The sequence below is a fragment of the Micromys minutus genome, assembly GCF_963924665.1.
Source record: "Micromys minutus genome assembly, chromosome: 17".
NCBI classification, from domain to species: Eukaryota; Metazoa; Chordata; class Mammalia; order Rodentia; family Muridae; genus Micromys; species Micromys minutus.
In genome coordinates this window covers 49818754-49830985 of record NC_137952.1, presented here as the reverse complement: position 1 = coordinate 49830985, position 12232 = coordinate 49818754, and the positions used below count along the sequence as shown (strand labels likewise).

General features: G+C 45.4%; 1 protein-coding gene across 1 annotated transcript in view; it reads right to left on the bottom strand.

Moving 5' to 3' along the window:
• DTD1 (D-aminoacyl-tRNA deacylase 1) overlaps positions 1 to 12232 on the bottom strand; it is a 135838-nt gene that overhangs the window by 40820 nt on the left and 82786 nt on the right. The window lies entirely within an intron of this gene.

The window sequence follows — 12232 nt, the reverse complement described above, 5'->3', positions numbered from 1 at the left end:
AAACTAGCTCCTACAAAATTCTCTCTCTCTCTCTCTCTCTCTCTCTCTCTCTCTCTCTCTCTCTCTCTCTCTCTCTCTCTCTCTCTCTCTCTCTCCCCTACCCCCCCCCATGCTTCTGTGCACTAAATAAATAATGAACAAAATCTTTGTAGAAGAAAAGCCTAGTTCAAGGCCCAAACTGAGTCCCTGGTTGTTCTCTGCGCTGGGTTTCTTGGCTGTGCCTTGTGAGGCTCACAAAGACGACCCACTGACTGCAAACAGATGTTGCCTCGTTTCTATCCTCTCAGCTCCTTTACTGTCCACAACATTAATCCTGACTACTCAACATATTTCCTCCCGTTTAAAGGAGGCCACGCTAATCTCTCTGCTCTCAGTGGCGCCCCGCAGTGGCTTTGAATCTATAAGCATGAGCGGTTGTTTAAAGGCTCTGGGTGGTTTACATTTAGCCCAGCTCTGCATTTTCAGAAGGAAGAGTCCAGATGATTAAGTAACAGGAAATTTTGTCAACTGCAAAACCAATTTCAACACAGGAGACGAGCTGCTCTTTCCCCTAAATTGGCAGTTACAAAATCACATCCTAGCCAGTTGGAATACTTTTAGGAGACTGTGAAGGCCCCTTGCTAAAAGCCTTTCATAGTATGAGTATTAAACCCCTTTCCAGAAGTCTAGAAGCAGACTGGAAGGGTGTGGCCACAGGCCTCCCTAGCAAGGACAGGCTAGCCACACAGGTGCCCAAGGAGAAGGGTAACCCCTGGAGGGAAAGGAGTGACAGACCGCCCTAAATAATCCCAGCAGCAACACAGGCCACAGACCAGATTCTGGACAGATCTGAGAGGTGACTCCTTTCTCAGTCTTAAAACATGGTTTTCCCATTCTGGGGCACAGGGACCACTCGGCAGCCTTTGCTTTTAAGAACAGAGTCCAAATGCTTCTGGGTTACAGAGTTCAGCTGCCAAACTAATACTTGTTTGAATAGAGTGAAAAGGCCCACAAGTCCCTTTGAGAAGACACATGGTTCTGAAAATTGACAGAGAAGGTGCCATTGGTGGATGCTGAAGTCCAGTGGATGCCAAAGCCCAAGCCATCAGTTTAAAGAACCTGTCCAGTAAGCAACAAGCTCGTTAAGGTTCAGGAAAGAGGCCCGGCCCCAAATCACACAACATATATTCTGAACATGATATGAATTCAACCCAGACGAGTTAATGCTGAACAGCAGATGCAGACACTTGCAGAAATGTCTGTATACCGGAGCCTAGAAAGCAGAGTCCCCCAAGAAACAGCAGTGAAGAAGTACAGCCTCCTGTTCATCCAGAGCAGAAAGCCTGCAGATGACAGTCTGACATACCGTCTTCAGAGCTGGTGGGGCATTTTTCAATTTCAGAGTTCAAGGACTTTTAATGATGGTTTTAGCAGCTTTCATTAGCTGTCATTCTATAGATTGAATCCATAAAAATCCCAGAGTTTCAAGTTTTAAATTATGGTGGCTTCTACCATCAAAATAGAACCACCAAAGTGCTTCACCACATCTTGGTTTGACTGTACCCTCCTCCAATATTTCTCTTCCCGTCAGGCCATGCTGTAGCAACTGCAGTCGTACAATGGGCTGGACAGGCACCTATGGAGAGCCACATCCACAGGCAAGGCGGATATGCAGAGGAGCCCACAATATAGGTGGGAGGATGTCCGGCCTGTGACACCTCAGAAACAAGCTGGGGTCCACACAGGGAGCATCCTGAAAGGAACAGGCAGTCTTTCAGCACAGGGTCTCCTGAGGAAGTTAAGAAGGACTTGCTGTGTCGGGTCCTGAGGGCGGAGGAGCTGGAAACAGAGTTGACATAGGGGTCTGGTAAGCACCCAGGGCTTGGAGCTGGGTCTGGCTGGTCTTCCTGGTTTTCAGGCTGTCTCTGAGACAGAAAGACCACAGACAGAATGAACCTGACACAGACTTTTTAGTAACAGCTTCACATGCACAGGCTTGAGGGACAGGTGTGTTGACAGTTGCTCTTTGAGGTGCTGATGGTTCACCTATTTTAATAAGTTTTCCACCTAAAACAAACAATGTGTTTTGCTCTGCAGAAAGGTGTGTGTGTGTGTGTGTGTGTGTGTGTGTGTGAGAGAGAGAGAGAGAGAGAGAGAGAGAGAGAGAGAGAGAGAGAGAGAGAAATGTATTTGTATATACATGTATCATGTATCTGTGGTATTATGTGGTACAGATATGGGTGTGTGTGTGTGTGTGTGTGTGTGTGTGTGTGTACATGCAGAGGCTAAATAAAGTACTTTCCTTAATTTTTGCCATCTTTTTTAAAGGATGTCTTACTAAACCCAGAGATCGGTGACTGAACTAGGCTGGCTGGCCAGTGAGCACCAAGGATGTCCCTGTTTCCACCTCTTCAGCACTGGGAGCTGAGGACCTGCACTCAGTCCTTGTTCTTGCTAAGTAAGTGCTCTACCCACTGAGTAACCTTCCCATCCTCTCTGGAGAAATATGTGAGATTGCCACGCCAGCTTAGCTAGCTGTGCCAGCCAAGGAGGCTGGTGAGACTCCTGTCTGCCTATCTTTAAATCTCCATAATGGGACTTACCATTTCAACCTACTTTCTTTCCTGTCCCATAATTCCCATTTCCCCAATATTGCTTCTGCTTTTTTGGCCTTGGCTGAAAGAAGCTTCTGGAAAGCTGCTCTGAGGCTCAGACTTGCAGCCTCTGCTGGTCTCCAGGCCTCCTACCGAGGCAGGTCAGCAGGGTCTCCTTTGCAGAGGGTACTCTAAAAAGTGCTTCTTTTGTGCACCTCTGACAGCTAGCTGCCTTCTCCCTGGTACCCATGATCTTAGCATTTCAGGGGCTGTTTTGTGTAGAGTCTGGATTTGTAGACACAGACCCCATGATGATAAGAAAACATTATTCTCAGTCACTTACTTTCTTTCCTAAATCTTTTGCTCCTTCTGAAACATTTTCTTCTGAAACATCTCAGGGCTCCTGTGTCTGACTGAGGACCTGACTCTGCTGTCTGACTGGATAATTGGATGAGCTAGACCTGGAACATGTCACACTTCTTTGGGTTTGCAGTACCCATGTTGGGTAGCTCACAACTGCCTCTAATTTCATCTCCAAAGGATCCAACACTTTCTTCTGGCCCCTGTGTGTACACACCCACATGTTTAATACCCCCATATACACATATACAACATATTTATTTAAGTCTATGTATATAACTATGCGTTTATCACATGTGTACAGATACCTACAGAGGCCAGAAGAGGGAATCAAATCCCCTAGCTGGGGTTACAGGCATTGTGAACCACTCGACATGGGTGCTGAAAACTCGTGTTATTTGTAAAAACAGAACATACTCTTAGCCACTGACCCATCTCTTCAACCCCTGATTGAAATTCAATAAATCTCTGTAATACTACGGAAGAGAAATGGCCTGACATGGCATCTCTCTTTACCACATGTTAACTTCACGTCAAGTTCAATGCTAATTTGTAACACTGCTGTAAGTGAAAGGCTCCCCGAGACTCAAACTGGGAGAGCTATCTTTTGCCATCTGACCCTGGAGTAAGTTGCTGCTGCTTTCTCCTTACATGGGCATGTGTGCTACATACATATGCAGATATGTGCATACACTAGAGCGCAACAGATCCTGAAGCCTATGAGGAAGCTTTATCCCCAAAAGGCTGTACACTGCAGGACAGAACTGAAAGGCAGCAAAATCTTTAACCCCCTGGGGTCAGTGGGGGAACACTGATTGGACAATGTGGGTACCACCCTTAGAAAGGATTGATACCCATCAAGAGAGGATGGGTTGCTCAGTGTGAGGATGGGTCCTCATCAGACAAACTCCTGTGTTCTTTCTTTGCTCCCACTCTTACCTCGTAACCTCTTCCTTCTGCACCCACCAGTGGCTCTTGTAGGCGTCCCCACTGTGCAGAGCTGACAACCACTCCGTGACATAACCAGGGGCCATGACAGAAGCTGAACAGGACTTCCTTCCTCCAACCCTGGGAGCTAAGAAAGCCTGTCTGTGTAGCGACCATGCTCAGCAGCCACAGTAATGTTGTTATGTAATACAACATGGACTAAGGCAGTGCTTATGAAACGATTGCCTCCCATCCTGCAACCATAAAGGCAAAATGTACTTGCAATACTTTAGGGGTCACTAGTACTATTCCTGTACTGACCTCAATGAATACCACAAAAAGTGCAAACATTGGCCCTGACGCGGGAAGTTTCTGAAACCAAAACTCAACTCTGTGAAACAGAGATGAATGGCTACCAAGCAGTGCACCAGTGTCTGCTCAAGTCTCTAATGAGATGGTGACAAGATGCACGGGGAATTCGGTTTGAAATGCCTTACTTAGTTATGGCTGTTGTGTTATTGGGTTTTGTTGTTGTTGTTGTTGTTGTTGTTGTTGTTGTTTTGAGATAAGATCTTACTATGTAGCCTTGGCTGTCCTTGAACTCATAGAGATCCACCTGCCTCTGCTGGCATACAAGGCATGTGCCACCATACCCAGAAACTCCTTTGTTAAAGGTTTAGCCTAAAGAAATACCATAAAGGGTGAAAGAATGTCAAATCCTCTAGAAACCAACAGGACTCTGTTGGTCCTTGACCTAGAAGGTATATTGTGAGTGAGCTGAGGACAGCTTACAAGAAAAACAAGTCATAACAAGTCACAATTAAGACTATGGAAACAACAACCAAACACTGTCTTGAGACGTGTGCTTTGTCATTCTGATAAGCCCTTAGAAACGGCGACGCGGGACTTTGTTGTCTGGCTTCTTCCCTGACTATTGGTGCTTACTGTCTGGCTTGTCCCTTTAACCTAGAACTGACCTTATTACTTGCTGTAATTAAAATGGCATAAAAGCGGATTGGGAAAAAATAAACCCAGCTCAGCCTCAGAATGGGGAAAAAAGTGAGAACTACCTAGAAGAATTCAACAGTATAGAATTTTCTAGAATGATCATCAACATTATCAGAGAATTCAAGGAATTCAAAGACACAAACAAATACTTCAGAGAACTCCAAGAAGATAGTAATAAATGCCTGACTCATTACCAAAAAAATACAAATACACATCTGAACGAAATGGCGGCAGTAGTTTGAAATTACTTGAAAGCTGAATTCAATATGGAGAGAGCAGAGCTGAAAGGAACACAGGCTAAAATAAAGATGGAACTGAAAGTCTCAATACCCCAATCAGAAAACTCAGGAGAAACCCTTCAAGTACAGTGAACTAAGCAGAAAGTAGAATGGTCCAGAGAGAACGTAGGTCCACACCAAATAAGCAAAGGGTATCAAAGACAATGTGAAGCACAAGAAAGGAGCACGCAGGAAATGGAGGACACCTTTCAATTGTAAGCATAGAAGAGGGAGAATGACCCAGGTCAACTGCACAGACTGGATCTTTAACAAGATCGTACAGGAAAAGTTCCCCAAACTAAGGAGAGACATGCCTGTAGAGATACAAAAGCTCACTGAACAAATAGACAATACCAGAAAAGAAAGTCCCCATGGCATATCATGGTTGGAACATTAAACAAGCAGAACAAAGAAAGTGTACTGAAAACTCAAAGAGGAAAAATACAAGTCACGTATAAAAGAAAACCCAGCAGAATAACAGCTTCCTTCTCAATGGGAACTCTGAACACCAGAAGCCCCTGGAGCAATGCACTCCAGGTTCTGACAAAGACTGCCTAGACTATTGTACCCAGCAAAACTATGCCACAGCTGAAGGGGGAAAAAAATCTATGATTGGCATTTTTAACCCTCAAATGACCAAAGGATGCAGTGAAACCAGGCCCATGACTTTAAATCACGGAATTCCTTTCAGACACCACACAGGAGTTCACAAGGCTTTGGTGGTACTACTGTCCAGGGACAGGAGTCACGTCACAGTTATATAGTTTCCACTTTTATCCAACTATGCTGAAGGATTACATATGAGAAATGGGACAGTGGGGCTCTTCCTGTAGCACCCAGGCTACTAACAAATCTTATCGATGCAGCAGCTCCTAATGCTGATTCAAGTAAACAAAATTAAGATGTCTTCTCTTTACATCTTATAAAGCTTATCTTTTTGACCAAAATTCTCTTTCCTGTGACATAGTTTTATGAAAAATAACACTCTTAAAATGATAAATCGATTATTAAAGATCTGGGTGACATTTGTCAATTTCTTGGATAATTTCAAACAAGTGGTTTATTTTTATGTAAACTCACAGCAAAATCAGCAAGAGCCAAACCTTCAAATGCTGTCCATACAGAAAAAAACGCTAACAGATTCTCAACATATTGTTCTTTCTGTGTTTTATCAAAATTTTATTATTTTATGAAGTGACCTTCATAAAGACTTTTTTTACAAGTCTGAACTTGCCCAATTTCAATAGAAAAGTTCCTCACTATATGATACAGCATTCACACTCTCAGTTCCATCAAAGGGGATGATTTGGAGATGAATAACCCAAAGTGATCCCCTGAATTAGGGTAACTGTATGCTCTTGTTTTGCAGGACAACATTTATATTTATTGTCTTTTTCATATTCAAAGTGTCTCAAGTTGGACACTATAGGACTGACCTTTTTATAATGAAAGTGAAAATACTATATACCCTTAAAAGTGATCAAATTGGGTCCGTGATACTGCCTCACACCCTTCAGCCTGTGTGCCTCCCAGTAGGTCCACAGTAACCAAAGACACAAGAAGCCTGCTCTAACCAGAGACACAGGAAGCCCACCTTAATCAACGCACTGCCTGCCTCCCAGGAGACCTGCTCTAACCCAGGTCACAGAAAGGAGGCCAGCTCCAGTCAGAGACAACCAGGTCAGTTAACACCAGAGAGAACCAGACGGCTAGAGGCCAGTGCAAGATCATAAGCGACAGAATCCAATGTACTTCGGCACCATCAAAACCCAAATACCTATACCACTCTTTGACATATACTCAAAAGATGCACTACCATACCATAAGGACAAATGTTTCACTATGTTTATAGCAGCCTTATTTGTAATAGCCAAAAGCTGGAAACAATCCAGATGCCACTCAACCAAAGAAGGAATACAGAAAATGTGGTTCATTTAAACAATGAATACTATTTGGCTATTAAAAACAAGGACATTATGAATGGCAAATGGATGGAACTATAAAATATCATCCTGAGTGAGATAACTCAGACCCAAAAGGACATGTATGGTATCCACTCACTGATAAGTGATTATTAGCCAAAAAGTACAGAGTACCTAGGCTACAACCCACAGGGAGTAAGAAGTGTTAACAAACAGAAAGGTCCAAGTGAAAATCCCACTTAGAAGAGGGAAGAAAATAATCAGAGGAGGCAGAGGGAATGAGTAATCTAAGGGAGGATGGGGAGGAGGAGGGGAAAGGGGGAACAGAATCAGGTATGGCAGAGAGGAACAGGAGAGAAACACAGAAAAACAGAATAATGAATGGAAATATGCAACCTCGGGGGATAGGAGCTGGGGGGACCCTCTAGAAAGTACCAGAGACCCAGAAGGTAAGACTCTAAGGACTCAATGGGGGTAACCTTAGTCAAAATGCCCAACATTGGAGGGAGGAACCTCAAGTACATACAGACTGGGCCTGAAGTAGAGGGACTGAGTTACTAATCTACAGTCAAATTTCTGACGCAGACTGTTCCTGTCTAAAAGAACTGCAGGGACAAAATCAGAGAAGACACTGAAGGAAAAGTACACTGCAGGGACAAAATCAGAGAAGACACTGAAGGAAAAGTGCTCCAAGGACCGACCCAACCTGGGATCCATCTCATGGTGAGAGCACCAAGGCCTGACACTACTGATGCTATGGTGTGCTTACAGACAGGAGCCTAGCATGGCTGCCCTCTGAGAGACCTACCAGCAGCTGACTGAGACAGAAGCAGACACTTAACACCCAACCAGTGGGCTAAGGTTGGGGACCACTATGACTGAATTAGGGGAAAGATTAAAGACGCCGAAAAGGAAAGCAACCCCATAGGAAGACCAGCAGTCTAAACTAACCAGAACCCCCAGGAAGCTCCCGGAAACTGAGATACCAACCAGGAACATACACTGGCCAGACTGAGGCCCCTGCACGCATATAACAGAGGTCTGCCTAGCCTGACCTCAGTGGGAAAGATGAGCCTAATCCTTGAGAAACTGGGGGCCCCAAGAAAAGGGGGGGTCTAGTGGAGTGCAAGCATCCTCTTGGAGGCAAGGAGGAGGACTGTGGGAGGGGGTGGGGGGCAATGATTGGAATGTAAATAAATAAATTTTTTAAAAGTTTAACCAGAAAAAAAGTGATCAAATCTTCAAATCAGTAATCAGTTAGCCTAGAATCAAAATCACTCTCAAGGCTGAAGGATACTCAACTGTCCTTTTCCCATACTGGTCTCCAGCATTAAGAATGCATATTCACACACACACACACACACACACACACACACACACACACACACGCAGTGCCCTCCCTGCCCTGGGTCCTGGTGTGAAGGCAGCTTGTTAAATCCTCTCCAGCTGCTTCAGCCCCTTTGTCAACAGTCAGGTCCCCGGGGAGACTTTTATAGCAAATGCACACCAGTATTATAAATTGGATCACGGTACATGAGGTAAAAGGACATGGAAACTGGCTGGAAGGAAAATGTTTTCTTCTTCAAACTTACTGGACAGCAGGGGGTTTGTTGATTTGTTCTTGAAACAGCTTAAGTAAGTCCATTTTTACATAATGGCTGAAGAAGGTTTGGGTGCCCTTTTAAAGGAAGGCTAGCTTCTTTCAGAGACCAGAAATATCCTTGGGCAAATGGGCACTGTATTTACTGTGAATAAATTCTTCAAAGAGTTATTCTATAATGGAGGCTGGGAAATAGCCGACTCTGCACATTACTGTTCTTTGCAAAGCACGTGAAGAGCAAAGCCTAGAGGCAGGTGGGCAGGGGTGGCTCCAGAAGTGAGAGACCTAGTGTCAGTTGGTTAGGGGTAGAGTTGGGGGTACAGCAATGCAAACATACCCTTCTCACTTTATACCACGTGCAGAGAGCAGAAGGCTAGATCCCTCATAACTACTCCTGATGCCACCTGAGGGGGGCAGGTAGGAGGACAAAGAAAACACAGCCCTCTGGGTCCTAAACTGCAAGTGCAGCTCTGCAAACAGTGAGTGTTCAGAGAGAAACATTTGATTGCTGTGCATTTTAATCATTGGCCAAGGAAACCCAGCAACTAAACCAAGTTTGACAAAGCAGGCCTTCCCCACGAGGAGTCAGGCAGGCAGCACACCCAGTGCCCCATCTTGTCCACTTAGCTCTAACGGGCAGACCGCACACACATACACAAGCACTCACACATGCACACACAGGAAGATGGGCCTCCTCTATAGGAGCAGCAGCCAGGATTCAGAAATGAGGTCCTGGGGAAGCCAACGGGAGTATGGTCAGGCAAACCCAACGTGGTCTGAAGAGAGCACTGTGACTTACTACTACTGATAACCAGGCGCTGTCACACTGGTTGCTAGAAGACCAAGGATGAGCAAACAACTCCTTGTAAAGTTTGCAGGCTGAGTGTGATTAACCAACCGTGATCACGTGGGCAGCTTTGGAAAGCACTCTTGGTGCACACACTCATCCTCAATGAGGCTCACACTTCATTCCTGCTCTCCCAGCCCCCTCTGACCTTCTCACAATTGGACAATCAAGCTTCAGTGTCTGCTCACTACTCTTGCATGACAGTTGGGTTTTACCTTTTTCAAAAGTGAACTTTGGCCATTAACATAAAACACTGTACTCCTTACTGGCTGCTCCCAGCCTGAGGAGCAAGCTACACCTTTTACCCAAGTAGTAGCACACAATTATTAGAACAGAGACTACAGTCACTTTTCACAGACGTGAAGAGCATCATTTGGGGGGAATCCCCAACCAAACTGCTCTCTTTACAGTGAGTAATAAGCTAGTCATCAAAAAATTACTTCCTGTATATTAAAAAATGTTTATTTAAACAAAATTTTTATTTCAACAATAAATGCACTTTCTCTCCTGAGATCAAGACATTTTATTACAGCTATTAATTCTCACAGCTTTCTCATAATACAGCCTAATGAGATAGACAGACTCAGAAAGAATAAGGGCTACAGTTTAAGACTGGAGTCATTCTCATTTCAAATACCAGGTAATGTCCACATTCCTATGGCTACGTGAGCACATATTAAACAAAGGCCCGTGCACGTGTGCTCTCACAACTTGTTTATTTTAACCTCCTTTTTAAGGGTGCCTGGAGAAAACTCCCCTTTTCATGAGGACTAGAGACTAAAGTGAATTGTTCTCTAGCCTGTGCCTGACCTTAGGCCAGTGCAGTTCCATGTGCACAGAAGACAGACATTGAATGCCACTGTAGGTTTGCCAGGAGGCTCACTGAGAGAAGCTAAAAAGGTGAAGCGTTAATGACGTCATATGAGAACTAACAATAAAGCTACTTTACCTGAAGAGGCAGAGAGATGTTTGTGGTTTTGAGGCTGACCACTCTGCAGTGGACAACCGATAAGGGGGCTCATCCTGACATCGAACAATTCTCCTTTTTCACACCACCAATGAGATGGACTTAGTGGGTAGAATTTATACTGTTTGTGCACATGCATACCTGTGTGTGTATGTGTGTGTGTGTGTGTGTGTGTATGTGTGTGTGTGTGTGTGTGTGTGTGTAAAACAATAAAAAAAAAAGAATCTATCAACCTGAGGAGGGACATCAGAGAGGTTCAGGAGAGGGTAGCTGGAAGGGACTAGAAGAAGGAAGGGGGAAAGTAAAATAATCCTATTACAATTAAACATCATTTTTTTAAAAAAGAGGTAGAGAAACAGCCCTACTGCCCCAGGTACATGGAGCTAGCACATGGCTACAAGCCCGACCCATGCACACACATTGTGAGCCACACTGGCTAGGCCTACGATGGTGTCCCTGTCCAAAGTCCTCTCTGGGACTCACTCAGAAGGGAGGCCTCTGGTCTGCGAGGCCCATGGACCAATGGGATGGGTCCTGACAGAGACTGCGGCAGCTCAGTCTCAGCCCTGGCACGACCCAGCTTTCTGAAACAAGCAGATTCAGGGGAGGAGCCAGGCTGGGCTCTGTGAAGCCATAGCTTTCTCTCCATCTCTGTCAGGCCCCTTCGACCCAGGTCCTCGGCCAATGTGAGAAAGAAAGAAGGCTGAATGAAGGTACATGTGTGTGCACATGTATGTGTTTTACCATATGGCAAAGGCCATTCACCAAGAGGGAGAGGGAGGGGGAGAGGAGGGGGAAGGAGAGGGGAAGGAAAGAGAAGAGGGGAGGGGGAGAGGAGGGGGAGAGTGAGAGGAACAGGAGAGGGAGAGGGGGAGGGAAGGGGGAGGGGAGAGGGAGAGACTTTCCTAGACCTGACCCCTCACTAGTGTACAGGCAATGCAGCTGTGGGGGCCGTGTGTTTCAGAGACATCTACCACTATACCATCACGCCTCAACAACTGCCTGTATGGAAGATGGACAAAGGGACTTTTGGAATAACAGCCAAGAGACGGTTCAATTGTCCCCTAAATTGATTAAAACCAAAGACAGAAGGGAAGGGGGAGAAGACACACAGCTGAGCGTGAATCAGCCTGGGAGGAGACACTGAGCCTGACCGGTCTGCAACGTGTCTAGCCATACTTCTGTCTCAGCACAGGGGACCAACAAAAGAACTCCCTGTCAACGTTGAGAAGAGCATACAAACTGATGCTCAATCTATAGTGAAAGTGAGGAGCTGTCTAGGCCAGAGACTTTCAATTATGGGAGATAACTTCCCCCCGTGAGCACTGCTAAGGTTGAACAGGCCTCGTCCGTGGCAAGGTGATATCTGTACGCAAGATCAGCAGCTCTGACTGGCACTGCGCTTCCCCCAGGAACAAGTTCTGATTTGCTCCAGAGCCAGCAGTTTGCTTCATGTGTTTGTCAATACATGGGAAGGCTGGAGGCTCGTTCAGTCTGATGCTGATGTTAATTCCTTATGGGGCTGGTGTAGTCCTGGGCCGCTCTGGCCTGTGCTTCCCGCACCCTCCAGAGGGGCTCTTGAGTGGCTGGTACAGAGCAGCAGAACAAAATCCCTTCTTGCTTCTGCTTCATCTTGGAACAGTATAAAGCGTAGAATACCATCGCGTCTGTCAACACGCATTACAATCCTCAGAACTAAGTTATTCACAGAAAACCACTATAGTATTGTTTACAGCTATCCATGGCCCTC